The 18960-nt window shown below is 38.2% G+C and overlaps 1 protein-coding gene across 7 annotated transcripts in view; it reads left to right on the plus strand.

Moving 5' to 3' along the window:
- Positions 1-18960, plus strand: part of SPAG16 (sperm associated antigen 16) — a 1027170-nt gene that overhangs the window by 731468 nt on the left and 276742 nt on the right. The window lies entirely within an intron of this gene.

Below are 18960 nucleotides of genomic sequence, written 5' to 3' on the forward strand. Positions count from 1 at the left end.
TGGTCTGACGAGCAGTGCCATGTCCGCGCCCAGGATTCGAACCGACGGAACACTGGGCCGCCTGCAGCGGAGCGCGCGAACTTAACCACTCGGCCACGGGGCCAGCCCTCCAATTCTTTACATCTGATGACTTTACTTTCAGTTCTACACAGTCAGAAATGTGGTCAGCCATTTCAGGAATGCTACCACCTATTCGGATGGAATACTTTTTCTGTATTCATCACTTTCCACAAAGGGGAAGGAACTTCTGCTTCCTAGGAGAAAAGGACTGGAAGAATACTTGAGGCCTGTTTAGCAGAGCCCCACATAGACACACCCCCAAAGCAGGATACCATTGATAAGCATCTGATTGGTAAGCATGGAGGAGGGACATGTACACTTATGGCTCAGTCTCTTTATCGCTCTCCTGAGCTACCAGGTAATAAGGACAGTTTTTCAGCTCCACTAATCACTTTGTGGATATGTTTAATTCAGTGGAAGAAATAAGTATGGGTTTCCAAGCTGCGTTCTTTAGCTTTAGCTGCAACAAAAACAAATCTTGTATTCTGATCCCTATTTGTCAACAGACTCAGCTAATTAAACTCCGTTCACTCTCCTCTTGTTGAGTATTTGATCTGGGAATTCATAAAACAGGATTTCTGTCCTCCAGCTACTCTTGTTGCTGCACACAGTTAGAGAAATGCACAGTCATACTTACTGGGTCCACTGTAATTCTTTACTTCTAAACTCAGCTAGATCCTCGTTATGTCTTTCTTTTTATTCGTTATACATGCTTAATCTTTAGTTCCTTTCCCATAGCTATTCCTATCTTCCCAATTCTTTTAAAGCTCTAATACTAAATCTACCCACTCCCAAATTTTCAGTGGATAACGTCAGTTCATACAGTTTTGAAGAAATCATACAACATTTACACTCTTTACTTTCCTCCTCTTCACTTTAATATTTATCTCCATGCATCTCCTCTTCCTTTGTGCTTCCCTCTCAGGATCAGCCATTCTTTTTCCTTCACAATTTTCTCACTCTCGCCCTTCTCTGAGACTTCATTCCATCCAGTCCTGCTATTTGTTTACATCTTTAACTTCTCTCTCTCTGCAAATTATTTCTCTCTGCCTGCCAACGTGAGCACAATAAACAAGGCTGCAAGCTGAAAACAAATCCTCAAATCCTCAATCCTTGAAATGACTTTTTTGTTTTCTCCCTTCAGCACATAATTCTTGAATCACCTAGATTTGCTGACTCCATTTTTTTATTTCTTTCTCACACTTCACAACATTATTTAACTTCCCTTAAATCAATGGAAATGTCTCATTTATAATTCATCAATAAAATCATAAACATCATATTGGCGGCTTTTCTTTTTTAGTTCTCACGTTGTCTCTCTCCTCTCTTTCCCTTTTCCCAATCTATCCATATCCTAGGTTCCAGCTCTTTATGTAGCTGATAATATAAAGCTGCTGTCACTCCCCCAACTTCATATTCATATTTACTATTATTGACTTCAGCCTAAATTCAACAGGTCTTTACTCCAATGTCTCAGCTAACTCTTTATTCCTTAGTTAAGCAAAAGACAACTTTATTTCCTAATGACTCAGGCTCAAAGTGTTGGTGTCATTTCATACCTTCATTTTTTAGTATCTCCATAATTCATTGTGTACCTGCTTCTTGTCAAGGAGTGCATTTATGTCCTGGGGGTTGCAAAGGAGAATAAAACACTATTTCTCCTCAGTGATCTCATACTGTAGTGGAGAAGAAGACATGAATAAACAAGTGTGTGAGAAGTGCTGGTCTAGAGATATGACTAAAAGGTTGTTGGAACAGGACAGAGAGTGATTCATACTATGTGTGGGAGTGGGAAGGAATGCTTACGTGAGGTGAGTACTTCAGTTGAGTCTTTAATATGAGTTGGGCATTTGAAAAGGAGAGAAGACACTTCCAGGAGGCTAGTAGGATGGTATTTATAAGGTCAATGATGAGTAAAGCCAAGTGAAATTTGGTTTAACTGGAGTATAGAATCAAAAAAGGATAGGACAAAGGAGAATGAGTCTAAAGAGTCATTGTGATGGTCTCTACAAGCTGGTCTACCAAGCCTGTCATCAAATCGGGTTTTAGTGCAATCGTCCCAGCAACAACATACGGTGGGGAAAATAGTCGCCTTTGATTCTGCTTCTCCAATTTTGCAAGCATTCAATCACTTGTTATATCTTGCAAATGTGCCCTTTACACTGTCTTTTATATCTTTCCTTATTGTCTATATCCCACTGCCCCTTGCTGGTTCAGGAGCTCAGTACCCTTCCCTTGGATATCAGACTACTGGTCTCTGACTCCAGATTCTAAAACGGGACATGATGACATCAAGAGAACAAGCCTTATCATGTCATTCCCACAATAATAGACTTTTTAAGACATCTCACTACTACACTGAATGTAATCCCTTCATCATGACATTTAAGACTTTCCTCAATGACCTATCTAATTATCTGCTAATATGAAATGGACAAGTTCAGTGTCACAGCCAAGCAGCAGTTGTACCTGATATTTGTGCATGACGGAAGCTTTCTTTCTCCTATAACTTTGCTTTGGTGATTTTTACCCTTGAATACTGTCTTCCCCCTCTGCCTTTTGAAACCCTGTGCATGCTTAAAATTTTATCTTAAAATACACCTTCTTCCAAGATGAAGTTTTAAATTATTCCAGATATATGTGATTGTCCCTTTTTGCCTTTATGATACATTTTACCTTTTTTATAATGTGACTTAAAAATATTTCTGATGCTGTCATCCCCCAACTGACTGCCACAGAATGTAAACTTTTGAAAGTGACACTATATTACCTCTTTGCATTTTCTTTCACTTCATTTTACACATTGCCTTACCAAAGTATATGTTAATTAAGGTACTTACTTTCAACATAATTTAAGGGGTCACTACATGCTTTTCTCTTTGGTTAACCTTCATACTTCAAGATGGCTATGTGTTTGGCCATGATAATTTGTTGTGTGCCAAGCAAGAAGTAATATCCTTAGTTGCCTGTATTTTTGATGTCTCCTCCCTACTGTACTGCCTCTAGAAGGTAAAAAGAAAATGGACAAATTGGATCAATTGTGTTTCAAACTGGATGCTTCAGGCACTGTAGTCTGAGAAAAAAGAAAATTTAAATTTTGCAATGCCAAGCAAAGAATATGATTTAGTTGTTTTTTTTTTTTTTTGTCAGTCAACTCCTTGATGTCAAGTAGTTGCTACCAGATTAAAAGAGAGACACATTAACTCAAAGAGCAATGTCCAGACCCTCTTGTGATTTTCCTTTCTCAACTCTATTATGTGATTTCTTAACTCCTTTACTCATTTTTGTCCTGAAATGGCAGAGCCTTGGGTGCTTTACTGATATATATCCTGAATGTATTTCTTGCCTCAGTTTAAAGGCTTTCAATCTTGTGACAAAATAGTAGTGATGATAAATAAAATAGAAATTTAAATGCAGATATTATTTTCCATCCTAACTTTATTTAAAGAAGCAATAAAATGATAAAATAAAAGTGTATAGACCTACATATAGAGACCACAGTAAGACATTATCACATCAAAAAGTGATGGATTATATTTCATTCATACTTTTTCTCCTGCTCAACATAACAGTAAATTATTAGCAACTATTGTAAATGAATTATGAGATAACTTATTCATGTGTTAGTTCATTCATTTAGGATATATTTATTAAGCATTTACTATATCCCAAGCAACTGTACAAGTTATTAGGCATATATAGATAAAAACATACGGACAATTTCCTACAAGATGTCAGAATGATGATAAATCTAAGTCAGCAAAGAAAAGAGTGGAGATAGAAATCGGGGTACAATTCATGCTGGGAATTATGAGTAACTGTCCAAAATACCAAAGATGGGCAGAGAGAAGGCCAAAGGAAACGGGAACCTCATTCCTGTTCAAAAGCCAGAATTAACCAGAGAATAAGAAGAAACTTCCGGTTACAAGTTTGAAAACGGAAGTCATCCATTTTAGAACAAGTGAAATTTAGTGTGCCGTCCAGACACTGAGTGCTATAGGAAAAAATGACATTGAGACAAACCTTGCCCTTTTTTTGATTCTAAATAAAAATAAAACACATATGGAGGCAATGAACAGGAAAGATGTCTAGAAGATCCAGGAGAAGAATATCCCTTGCAAAATGGTTTTCTGCACAAATTAGAAAAAATATATTTAAAAAACAAGAAAATATCATTGATACAATCCAAGACGACATTATATTTACTTAAAAAGTTAAGAGATAAGCAGAAATGAATGAAAAGAAAATTTCAATGTGAAAAGGAAGAGGAATACAATTTAAAAATATATTGAAAGAACATTAACTACGTGATAGCAGAATTGACACCACAGAGAAGTGAATCAGTATGTGGAAGACAACTGTGAACACCTTTTCCAGGGAGTGAAAGAAGAATATAGAAGCACTCATAGTATGCAAAGGAACAAAGGAGTTGTAAAAATGATGTCGAAGATGACAGTTTTGGAGGTCTGAAAACAGAGTCATCACACGGATAAGTGACGTTTCAGAAGAAAATGTCAGAACACATGTAACCAAACTTCTCCCCAGCCTTACTAAACACCTGGATATGCAGTTTGAAAGAACTCTACAGACTTCTGCAGATAAAGATGGAAAAAAACACACCAACTTTATTCCACAGATTTGGGCACCCAAACCCAAGCGCTCACAGGGCTCAGTTCATTTTCTCTGGTAGATACATTCTGGGAAGCCACTTGAATTGAAAGAATAAAGACAAATCTGCAAGTCTACAGGAATAAAAATACATTAGCCGTGCTAAAGAACAGTTTACCTCTGAAACATGAAAGGCTAGGGTACACAAGGACAGATTTGAAGGGAAAAAAAGTGACTTCGTAATTTTATAACACACCAAATTTCTTTTACATGTGCAGGGACAAATTTACAGTCCAGTCCAAATATATATCAAGTAGATGCTGGAAAATACACACTCATAACACACGCAAACATGAACTGAAGGAGAGAAAATACCAGAAGGACTAGAACTTTATGTTGTATAACACTAAAGGTTTAAATATTTCAAAGGAGAATAAAAGCAACAACGTAGCTGCAGTGACTAGAGCAGTGCTAGCAGAGTAGCACTCATTTAATATTTGCTGAAAGAATAAATGTTCTAGATGATTATAAATGAACAAAATTGAAACTAACAAAAATCAAAAGAAGTCAAAAACCTGAATAGAACCATATCCTGGGAAGAACTGGAAATAGCTGATGACATCTAACCTCAAAAACAGGTGCTGGGACCAGATGGTTTTACGAATGAGTCGTCTCACCCTTCAAGGGACAGATGATGCCAATGATTTTCAAACTATTCTAGGACATAGAAAAGTAGAAAATATCCTTGTCATTTTATAAAACTGGCATAACAATGATATTGAAGTATGAAAAAGAAAATGAAAGAAATAAAAATGGTAGACCAATTTTTCTTTGGAATACAAAATGTGAAAAAATAAGAATATTTGCAAACTCAAATGTAGCACTATATTAAAATGTCAGGATTGAATACTTTATAGAATAACAATAATTGCTTGTTAATAGGAAATATATTAATATGCCCTATATCCCTTCCATTCCCACCTTCTCAAATACTTTGCCTGTAAATTCCTTAATGACACAGCGAGATAGGGGTTATGCCTGCCTTGGCCACCTCTATATTCCCTATGCCCATCACAATACCTTGCCAGAGGGATCAATAAATCTCTCTTAATATGTAGAAAATTGAGCAGAGAGGTTGTTGGAGAGTGACCGGAGACATTAGCAATAGGTACAAATGAAACTTGGCCAATAAAAAAACAAGTCAATTATTAATTGGGAGGAAGGAAGTATAAGAAAATAAACCTGATCTCAGTATATTACTTGACTCAGTAGTGAACATTATGAACATAATCCTTATACTGTAAACATAGCATATTGATTTAACTATAAATGTTAGATGAGGAGTATGGGGAGAGCGGAAATGGGAAGCTATTTTAAGACACTTTAATAATTATCCATAATAAATAGGAAACCAAAAGATAATATCTAATATGTATGCATCAGTTAATAGCAGGTAAAACTTCATTTAGGTACATGGAGGTGAATACTAAGATTATGTAAAACGAAACAACTAAAGGACTTTCAATTTGGTTATCTCCAGACCGTGGAATTGCTGAGGCCTGGGCAGGGGATTTCTGTTTTTCAGTATTATCATCATTCTTCAGTATTATAAGCAAGATCCTAAATGCTTAAATGACTTTAAAAGTATTGTTTTGAACTTTTTAAAATTCGAGCATATTTGATAATATATGAATTTATAAATAAATTAAATCCACAACAACATTAATTTTAAAATGATAATATCTATTTGGAACAAGGTAGAAGACTGGCCTTTAAATAAACTTATTGTGGGATTAAAATTGATAAATTTGATCAACAGGGTATTTTTGCATTATGTATTAAAAACCTTAGGAATCCATAATTTCTGCTTTAGTGATTTATATTCTAAAAATTTATTCTCAAGGAATTTTCAAGATCATATCAAACATTTTCATCATTTGCTTTGTTTGTTATATCTTTTGCCAATCAAAAGATTTTTTTTGTTTTTGTAATTAGCCTGCCCACATTCTATACTTATGTGAATTATTAACTTATTGTCTGTCAGCTCCAAACCTACCCTTCTAAGATCGCTCCTTGGTCATGGGGCTGAGACCCGGCAAACCACATTTCCGTTAGCCCGCCGCCTCCCCGTTGGGCTCTGCTCACAGGAGAAGCTGAGAGATTGCGAGGCTGGAAGAGGAAGTGGGAAGGTGATCCTTCCTGCGGGCTTCCTGCGGGCTTCCTGTGGCTTCCGGTGGCTCGCTTCGCTTCTTCATCCCCACGGCAGCAGGCATTTCCTATGGCAGGAGCTGAATCCAGTTTTCAGTTTTTCCCATGCTCATGGAACCAGCCTCACTGCAGCCTCTTAAGACATGCTAACCTCTGCCAAACAGCGCCCCCTTTCAGAGGACTGAATTTAAAGTATTCTAGATTTTTAAGGTTTAATATCAAATCTCTTCTCTTGGGCCCCTCAGCCCTAGGAATTATACTGCTTCCTACAGTTGCTACCTCTCGATGCTTTCGGGTTCTCTTTTAACCCTTTCAGCTACCTGGTTAACAAATTTATACTTATAAGGTTTTTCCTCCTGTATTCTTTTTTGGGATAAATGGTTCCTAACTCTTCACTCCACTTTGATATAATAAGCGTAGATCGCACATCATGTATGTGGTTTTTTTTTTAAATACAATTAAAATAGAGAGAGGGAGAGCCCCTCAGAAACTGAAAAACAGGACCTCTTTTCTGCTGAAAAATATTTATTAAAAGTAACGGTTAACTCGTAAGTAGGCAATAACATCAATTATAATTGATGTGAGCCAATTTTCTGGATTTTGGAATCTGGTATTGTGGGATACAATGGTGAGAAGAACTAAATAGATAACACAAGTAAAAGTGTGGAAATTTTGTCTATTTGTCCTGAGATGTGATTTTTCCTCCCTTTTGTTTATCAGAAGCCAATGAGATTAACTGTGAACTGAGTCGCGGTGTTTCCCTCTTACCCTTTCACTATTTTTCCTTTGCATTGTTTCCAATAACTATGCGTCTTGCAAATGCCTGACTTAATGCTCCCGTATGAATTACATGAGGCTGGTGGTTTTACATGGACAGGTGTGTTTAAATGCGGGAGAACTTAGATATTTTGTCAAGGAAAAGGCACTTTTGCAGACAACTTCCGTTCATTTGGTTCCACCTGCTGTCCCCAATCCCTGTGTTTTACTTCATCAGTGTGTTGGACATATGGTGACGAAAAGCTCATTTTCATCAAAAGAAATTCCCAGAGGGTTTGCTGCTTTGGTAATGGAATTAATTAAATATAGTCTAAAGGAAGGTGGTTGGAAATATATATAATAAGAATTTAGTCAATTTTCATGTTATTGGGAGCATGTTTTTAAAACCCTCCTTTCTAAATGGCACCCTCAGAACCCCATGAGAAAGCTTTTCCTCCTTCTGGAAATAAAGCTTGTTTCTTCAGCAATTCAACCCAGAGCAAAGAAATCAAAACTACTGTGTGCTAAAAGAAAAAAAATTCCATTGCAGAAATTTTGTAGAGGCAAACTAACATTAATAAATGAAGCTAATTAGGCTTGATTTGCATATTTCACTCATCTTAATTACACATGAATTCAGCAAACATTTTAAAAGCTGCAATCAATCTTTCACAGACATGGTTAGTTATTTATATGAAATAATAAAAACCAGGAGCCTTGTTAGTGATTATTCTGTTTCCAATTTATATGCCAGTGGGATTATTTCAGTAATAATAATGGGGTATATTTTTCTTTAACAATTTATAAACCTGTAAGGTTAAAATTCTTTGGTTTCACAAAGCTATTTGTTTGAAAAAGATTTGCAGAAAACATGAATGTTATATAAATTATTATATTAAACATTTGATCTTGTTCAATTAAAAAAGGATCTGCATAAGATTCTTTGACATTAATTTTTAAACTTGATAACTAAGGTAATAGTTATAGTAGAAACAAGCTATATCTAGCTGGTCATAAGTTGGAGAATGTTTTTCTCAAAGCTGGCATAAACTTTAATTCTGCTCAACTTTGGACAAAATTTGCTTTCTCTTCCTTAGTAGTACTTTTCATTGGTCATAAAATTTGAAACAAAAATGCATAGGGCACAATTGCACAATGTAATTCTCTTTAACTTCAATCAGTTTTATTTAGAGAGTTTTTCTTAAAAATCTTTAACTATTTTACTATAAGCAACTATTTTCTAGAAATATATGTATGTAGGAATAATGTGATGAGGAAAGGGTACCTCCATATTGCAGTGTGAGGGCCTGGCAGGGCTGGTGGTGTGGCTGAGCACAGGGGTGCTGTGGATGGGAAAACAGTGCACACAACTGTATTCCCTGTAACCGACAAATGGGTGTGAAGTTCAATTCTTAGAGCGCCACTTCCTAGAGTTCCTCTCCATGAGGATTCTTTTACAAAATCAAAAGTCCTGAAAGATTACCCCTTTGCCTGGATTGCCTTGAAAAGGCAGAGGTCATGTAGTGAAGAAAAGAAAGTTTGTGAAGGGCAAACTTACCAAACTTAATGGCTATTCTAGAAACGGCCCTATTGTGTGTGTGTGTGTGTGTGTACGTGTACTAATTAAGAAATATTTGTTAACACTTCTCAGAGCCAGTTCCTCTCTGCAATTATCATTAAGAAGTGATGAAATAACAGACATCATCTCTACTGTCGTGAGGCTTGAAATCTGCATATTGTTACTATATAATACACATTTATTGTGCACTTTCTGTGTCACAGGCAGCAATCGAAGCCCTTTACAAGAATTAGCTTAAATCCTCAGAATGACACCATCATGTAGGTACTCTTCTAAGTCCTGTTTTACAGATGAGAAAACCGAGGCTCAGAATGTTGCAAGGGCACAGTAAGCAGCAAAGCCCAAATTCAGATTCAAGCAGTGTTACTCCAGATCCTGTGCTGCTAAACACTACATAATATGCATGTATACTATTTGCCTGTTTAGATGTATGCTCAAATATGACATAAAAATGCAACTTTTCATTTTGAGGGTGCATATTAGCTTAAAGTGCATTAATGTAATGTATGTAAATTCTACGTACAATACAATAAACACTATAAAATAATGGCACAGTTTAATTCTTGCAACCAGGTGATGCCCCAATGGCTATTACACTCCTAAGATATCTTATGAGTAGTGGAATAAAGACCTCTCCAGCCCTTTCTTATGGGCTGAATTCTATCCCTTCAAATTCAGATGCTGAAGTGCTCATCCCCAGCAACTCCGACTGTGACTGCATTTGGAGATAGGGTCTTTAAAGAGGCATTTAAGGTTAAACAGGGCCGCTGGGATGGGCGCTAATCCAATCTGGCTGGTGTCCTTACAAGAAGCGGAGATGAGAACACAGAGGAAAGACCATGTGAGGATACAGGGAAAAGATGGCCTTCTACGAACCGAAGAGAGGCCTCAGAATGAAACCGCCCTGCCAATGCCTTGATCTTGGACTTCTAACCTCCAGAAAATCTATTTTTGTTGTTTAAGCACCCAGTCTGTAGTACTTTGTTATGGCAGCCCCAAACTAGCACACCCTTAAACCTCCCTGAGGTGTCAAAGGATGAGACTGCCCCTCAATAATTGAAACCAAAAAGCTGAATTTGTCATCCCCTTAAGTGAGGATGAGCTATACTCATTGAGCAAACCCAATTGCTGATGTTCTATTCTGTTTTTGTGAAGAGATTGCTTTGGATTGTGTTGGTCATAGAGGCAGGATGGGTTAGGTCAGTCTTGGAAGAGTGGTTGTGTGGGGTATTGAGGCTTGCTTTTTTGTCTGTTACAGAGATGGAAGAAGGTTAATATCAGCCTCTAGGAACGTGATCACTACAGAGAGTCTTTGGCCAATTGGATGACTTTCAAATCATGAGTCTGATGCTATTTGGCTTTTCAGGGAGTGTTTACTGAAGTTAGCTGTCATTGATTAATTAGACAGGTTTAAAATCAGTTCTGGCTGTTTACTTGTAAGCAGGGCTATGGAACTGTTACTAATTGATAGGACAAATGTAAAACGAGTTCTGGTGTTTGTTACCATGGCTACAGGACAATTAGTCTTTTCCTGGGAGAGTGGTGATTGTTTTATTCTCAGTAGACAACAAAAATTGAAAAGTAGACTTTAGAATAGAAAAGAATAGAATAGAAAATAGAAATAGAAATGGAAGAAATAGAATAGAAGAGAAGGAATAGGAGACTAACTAATCTATAGATGGTAATATCTCTCACTCGTGTAGGCACCGTGCTATTATCACTTTGTTTCAATTTCTCAAACTGTAACTGAGAATTTAAAATATTACCAATTTCAGGGCCTGGCCTGGTGGTGCAGCAGTTAAGTGCGCACTTTATGCTTCGGTGGCCCAGGGTTCGCAGGTTCGGATCCCGGGTTCGGACATGGCACCACTTGACAAGCCATGCTGTGGTAGGTGTCCCACATATAAAGTAGAGGAAGATGGGCATGGATGTTAGCTCAGGGCCAGTCTTCCTCAGCAAAAAGAGGAAGATTGGCAGCAGATATTAGCTCAGGGCTAATCTTCCTCAAAAATAAATAAATAAAAATAAACTAAAATATTACCAATTTCATACGGTAGAGATTGAAGGAGTTACTATATGTGAAGTACTTAGCATAGTATTTATACAAATGAGAGCTATTACCAATAACTTTCTAATGAGTTGAATTCTAAACCCTGCAATTTCACTCCAGTATCACATTCTTCACCACCACAATACACTACCTTTTATAATAAAATGTACATATAGTATAATTTCACTTATGCAAGAACTGAGGTAGATAACACGACACAGCAAAGAAAATTGAATGTGTGTGCATAAACTAGTCCATGAAATACACAAAAGACGCTATTTATAGTAGTTCCATCTAGCGATGACCTGAGATGGGAGACTAACTTTTCATTGGATAGTCTGTAGTATTTAATTTTTCAACCATATTCCTATATTTCTTTTCTTTAATAAAATATATTTAATAAAAAAATTATGGGGATGTTTTTACTAAGAAGGGCATGAGGGAGCTTTCTGGAATGATGGAAATGTTCTATATCTTAATCTGAATAGCAGTTACACAGATATAGACATAGACAAAAATTCTTTGAGTTAAGCCCCTAAGATTTGAACATTTTTTTCTTCTCTCTGTCTTTTTTTTCTTTGTGAGGAAGATTGGCCCTGACATAACATCTGTGCCCATTTTCCTCTATTTCATCTGTGGGATGCCTGCCACAGCATGGCTTGATAAGAGGTGCTAGGTCCATGCCCGGGATCTGAACCGACGAACCCTGGGCCGCCGAAGCAGAGCATGTGTGCTTAACCACTACACCACTGGGCTGGCCCCAGATTTGAACATTTTACTGTATGTAAGTTGTATGTTGTATGTCACTAAAGACACTTTAACACATTTAACACATCCAAATGCATTTTAAGAGATAACCTTATTTAAAAATCCCTTTAATTTGAGAAGGCACACTTTATATTTTCAAGTCTCTTAACCTTTTTCAAAAGAATATTAAGTCCATTAGTTAAATAAAAAAAGTCATTATAATGAGAAAGGAAATTTGCAAACATTAGCTCTTTAATGATTTTAGTGATGGTATACTTAGTTACATATTTTATAATTATTTATGATTTTTATTTTGTGCTTACTTTGTAATTTACATTAGGCCTACGTTTTAAGAATTTTTAAACTTTTCTTTTGTCTTGAGTATTAGGCTTCTGATAAAAATGATTTTAATATTTTTAACTTTTCACCTGCCACTATTGATAATAGAAAAGCTTTTAGTATTTGAGAAGGCGAGATTAATCTTCCCACACAGGGTTGGTCATTCAGACTAGGCTAGGTTGTGTTATGGTAACACTCAACGTCCAAATTGCACCAACGTTTACGTCTTCCTCCTGGGCTGCGCTCTCTGTAGCTGGGAAGAGAGAGCTCTGCTCATCATACTCTGGGATCGAGGATGACTATCAGCCGCCTCGAATGCTGCTAGTTTCTGCCGAAGGGAAAATACATCCCTGGAGGGTATTGCACCTGTAATTAAATGCTATAAGGGTGGAGTTGGAGAGAGCATGAGAAGGTTATTACACGTCATTTCCACTCACAACTCTTGGGCCAGAACTCATCACATGGCCCCACATAACCACATGGGGGCCAAGATGTGCACATCAACCAGAAAGGAGGACCATCAGAAAAATTTTACAAATGGCAATGAAAAGTTGCCTCCACTCTCTTGCTTAAATTTCCTGCACGTAAAAGGTTAGGTGACTTTGTAATCAGACAAAATGCGGTTACTGTCTTGGCTCTGGCACTTTTCATCTATGCCACCATGGAGTAGTGCTTCTGTTTCCTCATCTCTAGAATGGGAATTACAATAGTACCCATCTCATTGACTTGTTGTGAGGATTAAATGTGATAATGAAAGTAAAGCACTTACACAATGCTTTAGGTACATAATAAACAATAAATGTAAAGTTGCCTCCTTCACCTGGCTGGAGTCACCAATTGCCTCCGTATAGTTGGTTAAAATGTTGAGCCAATGGCAAAGCCAATGGGTGACTATGCTGCTGGGTTAGAACCAAGATACAGCAAAGGAGTTGAGGGAATAAGGCAGTGCACATTCCGTGTCATGACTGGTCAAAATGAAGATAAACGTTGGGAAGGAGACCAAGCTATTTGTCCAAAAATAAGCATGTCTGGTGAGGGTGGATTTTTTTTCCAATTTGCAGTTGTGATCTCCATGTAACTTTACTTTTTCACTCAACAACTGTTTATCAAATCTTACCAGAGCTGTCTTGGACCTTGGGGATGATAGAGTTGTGGAAAAGACAAGTTTCTCTTGTGGGGCTTAATTCTAGCAGGGAGAAACTAGCAATAAGCAAGGAAAAAAATTCATTAAGTAATTGTAGTTAATGATGAGTGATATGAAAGAAATAAAACAGGGTGATCTATTTGTTGGGGATCAACACCTGTTGAAAGAGTTAAACTCTGGAATCTCAGGGGCTTGGTACAATTGAAGCTTAGTTCTCATTCACGGAATGCGTAGTCAGAAGGTCCTGAGTGATGGTTTTTCTTCTTGTGATGGTCCAGAAACCCAGACTCCTTCATTGCTGCTCCTCCATCTTCCAGCGCCCCTCTGCCTGCAGCCTGCAAAAAGGCAAAACTAAAGAGCTTAAAGGATTGTGTGGGATGTTTTAAAGGCCAGGCCTCTATGGGACTTATTTCACAGGTGCCCACACTTCACTGGGCAGACCTCACACACATGACTGCCCCTGACCTCATGGCTGGCTGAGTGCCCAAGAAGAAAAGGAATGAACTTTCATAAATGTTTCTGCTACTGTAATGAGTAGCTATGGGGAGGGGGCAGGACTATTAGATCTAGACATCACTGAAAAGGTTGTATTTGAGTTGAAAGCAGAATGGGAAGGACAAGGATGTATATGTAGCTACGTGAAGACATTCAAGGTAGAAGAAACAGGAAGTATGAAGGCAGGAACATGCTAGGCCTGTGAGAAGAGCAGGAAAGCCAGTGCGACAGCGGTATGGTTTTGTGTCTATATTTACTTATTTATTTGTCCTGACAGGAAACAGGAGGTTTCTGGACATGAGCTCAGACCATGTATTTACTCCCAGAGCAGCTGCATTGATTTGCCATCCCTCAATCCCCATGGGGAGAAGCAGTGAGGAAGCCAGTTGTACCCCAGGGGGACAGTGGGGTGATGGACCACAGAAAGGACTCCCCAAATTGTGAAACTCAGAGCCCCTGCACCCCTCCAGGGGAGAGAGAGAAAGGAAGATTTGTTCTGAAATACAAACAAATGCTCTCTGGGAAGAGGAGGGGAAGGCCTCTAGGCTTAGAACCCCTGGGATTAAAGAAATGCCTCAGGGGAGATGTCCCTACATCTCTCCGGAGGTCTCTATCTTTCAGGTTGCTCTTCAATCATCCTTTAACCCAGGTGTAGTCTTTGCTCAGAAAGCCCTGACCATATAGAACCATGAACATAATCATGGAGCACACTACATAAGAGAGAATGGTAAAGGATGAGGTCAGAAAGGCAAACAGAAGCTAAACCATATAGAGCCTTTGGCCCCAAGTAAAGAGTTTAGAATTTACTCCGAGAACAATGGTAATTGTTTAAAAGGCTGTAAGCAGGAGCATGGCATGATCTCTCTCAGGGGTTATTGATCACTCTAGTGGCTGTGAGAGGAATGAGTGAGAGTAGGAGCAAGGAGATCAATAAGGATGCTCCTGCTATCTTCACGTTCTGTATGATAATGTCTTGCAACAGAGTGGTCATGGTGGAGAGTGACAGAGGTGGGCAGAGTAGAGCTGTATGTTGGAGAAAGAGCTGAGTTACTGGATGAGGGGAGGGGTGGGTGTTGGGGGAGAAAGAGGGGTATTCTAATCCTCAGGTTTTTGATTACCTAGGATTTTTGTTTGAGCAGCTGGTGATGCCGGTTACTTAGAGGGAAAGATTTGGCAAGGGTCAAGTTGGGCAGTTGGGAAGTAGTAAATCAAAAAGTCTACTTTTGCATGTTATATCTAACATGCTGTATTGGACAGGTTGTCAGTGTCACAATCCAATGTACACATCAGGATAGATGCAGAGAGGGCTGATGGCCACTCTGAGTTTATTATAACCAGCGTTTCAATATATACATAGCTTACAGCTGTTAAACATACACAGGTGTTCTAGATGAAGTAATTAGCGAGTGCCAAGAATTCTTAGTGATTTCTCAAGGAGCCCTCCCTCGGCCTCTGTTTTGATATGATCATGTTTTTGCTGTGCTCATATATTTTTATCTCAGAGCAAGCAAGGCCTCCTAGGCAACAGCCCCTCCTGCTCCGGATATCGATATCATGTCTCCATCTGTGCCCCCAAGCGACCGCGCCTGTCTTAGGTTGCCTCGCCTTGGAGGTCTTACCCATCATTGGCTGACTGGCCTTCTCACCTCTGGGTCACAGTTTGTTGGCAAGCCTTTTCCAGTGATTATTAACCCTTCCTGTATCATGGGTGGCTACACAAGTCACCAGCAGGAAACAGCTAACACATGGAGTAAACTCAAGTTGAATGTTTACAGAAACGTGAACAGAGTTAAGGGATCAGACACAGCACCCAAGGGTTAGCAACAGTGGGAAGCAGTTACCACCCCTAGGTCTGAAGGGGCAGAGGAAGGAGAAGCAGACAGTGTGAGCTGTGGCTGTGCAAGAGGACCTGCTCTACAGGAGTTGTGGAATTAGAGGACGGGGCCACTGACAAAGTCACAGCTGAACAGAAAGGGAGCTGAAGTGCTCATTTACCTGTCCTCTGCATCTTTTTGCTCATCTCTCTCCTGGTGGTGCTTTCCTCCTGCTGAATCCAACCAGAGAACAGAGGGCCTGAGAGCCCAAGGTAAGGTAGTTAGTCGAGAACAGGGCACAGAGTGGGGCAGTGCCACATGAGGAGTGAATCTGAGGACCAAACAGAATTAATAGCACTAATGCCTCTAAGACTTCTTACTGGGGTCTTCAAAGAGGCAGGCAGATAGCTAAGGGTTTTAGAGACAGTGATTTGAAAGTCATCAGCATTTCCATGGTTTGTGTCCCAAGTGAAGAGCTAATATTTGTTAAGCTCTTACTTTGTTCTAGGCACTCTACCAACATTTCACATGCTTTATCTCATTTAATGCTCAAAACAAACCTATAGGTTAAATCCCATTACCTCATTGGACACGGGTAACGGTATTTAACCTACAGGTTTGTTTAGAGAATTAAATGAGGCAGCTGAAGCACAGTGAAGTGAAGCAATTTGTTCAAGGTCACACAGTTATTAGGTAGCAGATCCAAGAATTAAGTTCCCCACGGTTCCATCCCCAGGGCCAGTTACGGAAACCATATTGCACACAGCTCTTCTGAGAGAATCAAGTGTGGAGCAATGACATGTTAGGTCCCATGATTTTTGGGTGTTTTTTTTTTTTTGTAAGACTCTTCCCTCTTTTTAATTTTTTCCACTTCTTTGAAAGAAAACAATTCTGACAAGAATTCATCAAAGAAGATACTCCAAATTTTAACATCCCAGTTTGGGTATTACTTTTGATTAAGGCTGTTTGCAGACTAGAATTTTAGTAAGCCACATATTCCCTATACCACAAAAAGAGGAGATTCACTTTTATCTTGGGAACAAAGCTGGATAGAAAAGCTTTTTTAACATTCCTTAATTCATGAAACATTGATCTTCGAGGCAGGTTTTGTCATAGCAGCACAAATGTGGTCCGTCAGCATTTCCATTATAACCCATGCTTCCAGGGCTTTGCAAGAGTGCCTTAGAGATTCTACTTTGAATTAAAACTTGGCATTCAGGATTGAATCAGAAAACTCCATTTTCCTTACCAATTAATTAAATAGTTTAGAGATTTTCACTTGAGAAGAGGACCAAATGTAAAGCTTTCATTAACGCAAAAATATTTTAAGATAAATTTGCTAATTTAAATATTTTTAAAAATATTAACACTCACTATCCAAGTATAAGGTTATTTAACTATATGTGATACTGGTTCTCAAAGAAAATTAAGCATAAAAGGTCCTAAGATAATATATGAAAGCTAATTATAGTACATTATATTTTGCTTTTTGGCTTTTTAAGTAATTTATTTCTACTTTGGGAATTTGGATGGTTTGAAGTTTTCAGCATAATTGGTTTAAAGTTAAAATAGTCTCAAGATACTGAACCAGAGTAACATGGGCAGGGGGCATCCTGAGAGAGTGCCAAAGTGTTTCAACATAATTTTATGCTAAATTTATGAAATTTCAATTCATATGGGGAAAGTTTGCATTCTGTGAAAAAGGATTAATAGCATGTGTTAATTCTGCAAATAGGTATTTGAAATTTAACCTGCTGAATGCAGTGGCAATAGTGAGGACTAAGTAGAACTTAGTTGTAAAGCCTTTCCAACTATGTTTAGTTCCAAAATATTCAGTGCATGTCCTGGAGCAATGAAGCACACGATTATGACTCTCTATCTTTCATATCTCATTTCTTGGTCGTTTCTGTAATCTCTCTTTCAGCTTTAAATGTTCTAGGACTAGTAACTACGAGGTAATGAGTGAGAATAGATGGAGCCTTTTGAGTAAACCTACTCTCCTGACTTCTCTCCAGCTGCACTGGCCTCCTTGCTGTTCCAGAAACAGGCCAGGCAAACTCCCACCTGGAGACATTCGCGCTAGCTTTCCCTTCTTCCTGAAGGGTTTTTCTGCAGATGTCTGCTTGGCTAACTCACCTACTGACTTCAGCCTTTGTTCAAACCTTACTTTCTGAGTGTGGTCAAACCACTTCATTCTACTTGATAATCCGATTTGCTCTTAGGCTCTCAATCCCCAAACTTATGACACCCTTTACTCTGCCTGTCTTTTCTTCTTTTCACATTACCTATTATCTTCTAACACACCTTATAGTTTTTTTTAAGTGTCTATTCCCTCCTTCTCCCCCTAGAATGTAATGTCACTGTAAACAAAGTTCTTTCTTTTGTTCATTGACATATCCTAAGCACCTAGAATTGTGCCTGACATATATTAATTGCTCAAAAATATTTGTTGAATGAATACATTATTGAATTAAATCTGAATTTCAACCCATAACAAGAACTACAAACAATATTCCGGATATAGCTTTCTCTGGTTCTTCTACAGAATTTGGGTTATCTCCCTAAGATAGTTAAGAATACCCTTTGAATATTGGTGTCGAAATAAGAGGTCCCTCATTTAAATCCCCTTTGTAATGTGTTATGGGCTCATTTCTCCTGGAATCACTTAAACTGAAGCTTTAGAACTTAGAAATTTTTCTAGTTAATTTTAGCTATGGTTTGGAAAAGATGATCTAAAGGTGTAGATGTGAAGTATGCTTTTCACAAGACAAATGCTTAATTTTGTGTTAAAAAATACTACTGTACATGTTTTATAACATTTTTATATATGTAATGATATTAATGCCAAACTGTGAAAATTCAGGAATTAAAATGTGATCCTGTAATCAAAAACAAAAAAGAAAAAAGAACCCCACTTGCCCACAGTGGTGGAAGTGAGGTGCTGGAAACACGAGCCTCCTACAATGGCTTCACCGCTGGGCCCCGTGGCTTGAAAACTATACTAATTGCAAAATGGAGTCATTTAGTGAGAGTCCAGCGCCAGCTCAATGGTGCAAAGGTGAGGACACTAGAATTTCAGTGTAGATGCCAGCACTGGAGGCACAACCACCAGCACAGGCTTTCCTGATTCTGAATGATAGCTGATAGCAAAAGCTAACAT

This window comes from Equus caballus, chromosome 6, assembly GCF_041296265.1.
Source record: "Equus caballus isolate H_3958 breed thoroughbred chromosome 6, TB-T2T, whole genome shotgun sequence".
NCBI classification, from domain to species: domain Eukaryota; kingdom Metazoa; phylum Chordata; class Mammalia; order Perissodactyla; family Equidae; genus Equus; species Equus caballus.